At 38.6% G+C, this 6,000-nt stretch overlaps 1 protein-coding gene across 2 annotated transcripts in view; it reads left to right on the forward strand.

Annotated features, from left to right (window-relative positions):
• Nucleotides 1-1,322: 1,322 nt before the first annotated feature.
• CD274 (CD274 molecule) overlaps nt 1,323-6,000 on the forward strand; it is a 20,869-nt gene continuing 16,191 nt past the window's right edge. Inside the window, exon 1 of one of the 2 annotated variants that reach the window (XM_032291062.1) lies at nt 1,323-1,766. The gene's annotated coding sequence lies outside the window, so the exon portion shown is untranslated. The remainder of the gene's footprint in view (nt 1,767-6,000) is intronic. The other variant, XM_032291063.1, reaches the window with a different exon arrangement.

Below are 6,000 nucleotides of genomic sequence, written 5' to 3' on the forward strand. Positions count from 1 at the left end.
ACACTGCTTTCATAAAATAAACAGAAACAAAACACCCATCCTCAGTTTTAAAAATTATCCATAGATCATCCAGGCCATCTAGGAGGAAATGATTTAATCTGGCTACTCAGTAAATTATTTGCCCAAGTTAACCCAGCTAGTTAGTGGTAGATGGCTCTAGAGCCAGTTTTTTTTCAGACCTCAAGAGTATGAAGAACTAGCAGATCATGAAGTTTATTCCCTGGATCTTGACCATTTTTAGAAAAATAAAACACTAAATAAAAATAACTAGAGGGTATTGCAGATAGTAGGTCTAAGTATTTTTTTCGTGAAACTTGTTTGTACATGTGTGTGTAATACATAGACTATACATAAGCAGTATCTGTAAACTGGATTGCCACATAATGTCTACATTTTACTAGAGGTCATAGTCACCAAAGCTGGGAAAACTGCTCTATTCTACTATGTGACCTCAAAAGCGATTTGAAAGAAAGAGCATCTGAACTGGGTACAAACTCTATTGCAAAGAAAAATCCACACTCCTGCCAAATCAAAGCAGTGTCATCCCCAATATTTCGGATAAAAATAAAAATCTGTGACATGATCAGAATGTGAAAATTCTTATTTGGGAAGCAAATGTTATAACCAATGCAAGGGCCATCTCAATACTCATTCATTATGTAGTATTTGAACTGTAGCTGAAATGAATAAGCAGGAAAGGCAAACAATGAAGAATTCAATTTCTCAATTTAGAAAAAGAGAATAAGAAAGAAAAGGGAGCACGCATGCACAGTGGCTCAAGCCGTAATCCCAGCACTTCGGTGGATCACTTGAGGTCAGGAGTTTCAGAAAAGGGAGCACCTTGAAGTTCAGCAGGGGATAATACTTAAGTAAATCATGACACCATCTTCTGTGTGAACCGCGTGGTTTCAGCTTGCCCATTCACTAACCCAAAGCTTTCAGAATAGTTTTCTTAACCCTCGCCTAGAATAGGCTTCCCCAGCCTGAATCCCTAGGGTGGAAGAATAGCGGGGACGATAAGCATTCTTAAAAGATGTAGCTCGGGATGGGAAGTTCTTTTAATGACAAAGCAAATGAAGTTTCACTATGTCGAGGAACTTTGAGGAAGTCACAGAATCCACGATTTAAAAATATATTTCCTATTATACACCCATACACATGCACACCTACTTTCTAGAATAAAAACCAAAGCCATATAGGTCTGCTGTTGACTTTCTATATGTTGTCTATATCAAGTTATGTCAAGATGTTCAGTCACTTTGAAGAGGCTTTTATCAGAAAGGGGGAAAATCTCAAGGCAGAAATTAGGCTGTTACCCCTCTGAAGGTAAAATCAAAGTGGTTCAGATGTTGGCTTGTTGTAAATTTGTTTATATTAATAACAAGCTAAATGTGGATTTGCTTTAATCATCCAATCTTCCTGGTTGAAAACCTCATTTACAAGAAAACTGGACTGATAGGTTTCACTTTCTGTTTCATTTCTATCTACATAGCTTTATTTCTAGGACACAGTGTCCTACCCAAACTAAAACAATTCTGGATACAACGTTGGACACAGCGCTAGCTACCCAAACTGAAAGTTTCCACCGAAGGTCGGGGAAGTCCAATTCTCCGCAAAGGCATACTACATTTACTGCCTTGGGCAGAGGTGGGCGGGACGCTGCCTGCCGGCCGGGCGCGATGATGAGCAGCTGACAAGCCCCGTGCAGCCCAGTCCCGCGCAGCTTCCCGAGGCTCCGCACCAGGCGCGCTTCTCTCCGGCCGCAGGTAGGGTGCGTTGTTCCTCCGCGGGTGCCCACAGTCCAGCATCTCTGGCTGGCTCGCTGGGCACTTTAGGACGGAGGGTCTCTACGCCCTTTCTTCGGGATGGAGAGAGGAGGAGGGAAAGGGAACGCGATGGTCTAGGGGGCAGTAGAGCCAATTACCTGTTGGGGTTAATAAGAACAGGCAACGTATCTGGCCCTACTCCAGACGCGATTCAGTTTTGCTCTAAAAATAATTTATACCTCTAAAAATAAGTAAGGTAGGTAGTCATTCTTATGCGACTGTGTGTTCAGATTATGGCTCTGATGCTAAGCTGGAGGTCTGGACACAGGTCCTAGTCCACCCTCAGCTGCTTGCTAGTAATATGACTTGTGTAAATCATCCCAGCTGCAGCATCTCCTAAGGTCCCTTCCCGTGCTAAGCAGGTCCAGGACCCCTGAACGCAAGTTCTTTGCTCTGTCCATTCTGAGAACTCAAAGGAGTCCTAAAAGAGCAGTGGAGGAGCCTAAGAATAAAAATAGTACAACAAAACTTGTCTTAGACACATTGACCTTGGCCTATGTCAAAGTTCAGTATGGGTTTGTCTCATAACACAAGGAGTAAAAGTACCATTGTTCTACCTCGTTTTTTTAATACTTGAAAAAAATTTACTGTGGATACGTTTCTATGAATTAAATAATCTTCTAAAAATGTGTTTATTGCTGCATTCGATTAAGCTGGGTAACTAAATGAAATGAATTCCTCACTGTTGGACACAAAGGTTATTTACAATGGTTCTGTCTTAGCCATTCACTGAACATCATTGCATGTATATTTCTGGAACATTGCTGATTATTTCCTTCACGTAAACTTAGAAGTGTAACTACTTAGTCAAACACTGAATATTTTAAAGGCCTTTTGATGAAAACTGAAAATGCTTTCAAGAAAGGATGTATCAGTTGACAATGATAGTTGTCAACAGTATTTAAGAAGAACTATGATACTCTGAAGAACAACTTAGCCTTTCTCAGTAGAAGCAGGTAGGCAGAGGCCACATGTCAGCAGTTAGAGTGTGGTCTTCAAGGAAGTCACAGAAATACTGTGGGGAATTGAAACCCCATGTGGAAAATGTACAAGAGTGTCTCAGTGTGACTGAGAAGGAGGTTGGGCATGGGTTTTAATAGAGTTTAATAACGTTTGATCACTTAGTAGAGCCTTAATAAATCAACTCTCTTAATCCTTGATCCCACTTAAAAAAATTTTTTTTTCTTTGTAGAGATGGGGCTATTGTGTTGCTCAGGCTGGTCTTGAACTCATAGCCTCTGGTGATCCTCCCGCCTCAGGCTCCAGAAGTGCTGGGATTACAGGTGTGAGTCACCATATGGGCCTCTTGCTCTTACTTTTGAGAAAGAAAACTTAACCTTTTTTTTTTTTTTTTTTTTTTTTTTTTTGAGACCAAGCCTCACTCTATCGCCCAGGCTGGAGTACAGTGGTGTGATCTTGGTTCACTGCAACCTTTGCCTCCTGGGTTCAAGCAATTCTCTTGCCTCAGCTTCCTGAGTAACTGGGACTACAGGCACCCGCCACTATGCCGGGCTAATTTTTGTATTTTTAGTAGAGACAGGGTTTCACCATATTGGCCAGGCTGGTCTCAAGCTCCTGACCTTGTGATCCGCCTGCCTTGGCCTCCCAAAGTGCTGGCATTGCAGATGTGAGCCACTGCACCCGGCCTCTTAACTTTTTCTCTATCTCTTCCTCCTACCCATCCTACCCTTGGAAGATGAGAAGTAGTATCAGTTCCAGAGTATTATACTGGGCTTCCCCCAGGGACAAACCCACTTCCCCAACCTGAATGAGCCATCACTTCTTCCCCAGTTTACATTTCATTGCTCTTTGAATGTCTCCATTCGGATACGGGAATTCACCGATGGTCATAATTCTTACCTGAAGAAGGAGATGTCAGTCTTCTTCTCTTAGACCAATTGCCCTGATGTGAGGTTTAGAGGTTAAAGACCATGTGTATTTACATGATCTTTGTATTCTGCCTTTTTGTCCCTCACTAATGACAGCTGTACTCCAAGGAAACGGAACTGTGGAGGAGAGGGTTTGATGAGAAATTAGGTAAATATTGGATCTAATCAGTCACTTTCCAGGAAACCTTTATTACTCCTAAAAATTTTAACTAAATACATTAAAGGATAAGAACTCCACCAGGGTAGACCATAAACATTGGCAAAATTAGTTGTAATCCATGACTAGATTTAATGTCTCTTTGTTTTGCTCACATATAGTTATAATGCTTTGCTTGAGATTAGGGGTATCTTAAGTTTTCTTCTGCCTAGTAAGTGTATTTGTGTTTATAATACAATAATTATAAAATATCAAATATCACATTAATATTTTATAACTGTACAATTAACTCTGGCCCAAGGAAAAGATAGTCCGATAGATGCTGCAGCCCCATTTTAGCAAACTTCGTGACCTCACAGACCTGATGTCATCACTATTCCCCATCTGCAGGATGGATGGAAAGGAGAAAAATAAGAAATATGTACATAACCCTATTAAGAGGATGATGACTCATTTTATTTTACTTACCTTTTTTAATATACAGGGCTCATAGAGGTTGATAAGAAACCAGTGACATAAACAGACCAAAAAATGGTCAGATCTTTCAAATTAGTAAAAAAAAATTTTTTTTTTTAAACAATACCCAATTATGGGTGAAAACAGAATGTAATGGTACCAATTATCTACATCTGTGAAGAGCCAGAAAAATGTTCTTTTTCTTTGATCAACAATATTATTTGGGGAAATCTATCCTCAAGGCCTAGCCTGGGGCCTGGCACACAGTAGGCACTCAACAAATATTCGCTGAACACACAAATACTTATGATATTTTAAAAACTGGCAACAATCTGATACCTAACAATAGAGGAATTAAATATTATGGAATATGGAACTGTTAAATTAGATGCTTATGAATATCATGCAGTAAAATGGACAATATTTATGTCATAAGCTTAAATGTAACAAATGGGTATTAAATGTATAAGGTTACAATTAATTTTTAAAAGATTGCAGAGAAAAGGACTGAAAGATATATACTGAAATGCTCACAATGGTGACAAGGTTTCCTAGCCTTGGCACTATTGACATTTTGGGCTATATGTATTTGCTGTGGGAGGCTGGCCTGTGCACTGTGGGATGTTTGGTGGCACCCTTGGCCTCTACCCGTGTATACTAATAGCAACCCTCCATCAACCAGCCCAATTCTGACAACCAAAAATGTTTCCAGGCATCACCAGATGCTCCCTGGGTAAGACTGATATAACAGTAGGTGATTTTCCTCTTCTCATTTTCTGTAATTTCATTATATTACCTTAATAATAAACACAAAAGACATAAAAATCAATGAATGTTATTCTATCTCAATTTGGGTGTTTGGACTCCATTTTGGGGTTCTTTCTATTATGTAACCTGGTCTGCTAAACATTCTACAGTTTGGGGAGGTGAAATGATTCATGAAATTTTGTTTATTTTATTTTCCTGATACCAAAAGTAAAACATTCATTCACTTGAAAATTTGGACACAGAACACCAAAAAAAAAGAAAAAAAATCAAAAATCCATAATCTCATCTCTCTTTTTTCTGTCTTTTCCTTCCCCTAAAAACAGTAAGAGTGAAAACCTACCTGTTCTCCCTCTAATTTAATTCCTAAGTATAATCACTGTCAATATCTTGGACATTTCCTTTGTCTAAACACACACACACACACACACACATTTTTTTTAAAAAACAAAAGTGGACATATATTGTTTTGCAACTTACTTCCTACGTGTTTACAAAATCAGTACATTTACATATGCTGAATTTGGTCCTTAATGGTATTATATTTTGTGAATCTGTAAAAATTTATTTAACCGCTTAGGAAATCTAGAATATTCTCAGTTTGCTATTATGAGTAATGCTCTTCCTTTACATATACTGTTATATACATGTGTGTGTGTGTTTGTTTTATTAGGATAAATTTCTAGGAGAGGGTGAATGTCATATGATATATGCATTTAAAATTTTAATAGGAAGTATCAAAGTGCCCCGTAAAAAAGTTAAACAACTTTACATTCCTCCCATTAGTAGATGAGAAAGCCTATTTGCTCATATCTTCACAGACACTAAATATTAGAAATACTTATGATTGTGGTCAAGCTAATAAGTGAACATTTGGACACAGAACACCAAAAAAAAAAAAAATCCA

This window comes from Sapajus apella, unplaced genomic scaffold (assembly GCF_009761245.1).
Source record: "Sapajus apella isolate SASKATOON/1434 unplaced genomic scaffold, GSC_monkey_1.0 scaffold24, whole genome shotgun sequence".
In the NCBI taxonomy this organism is placed as follows: Eukaryota; Metazoa; Chordata; class Mammalia; order Primates; family Cebidae; genus Sapajus; species Sapajus apella.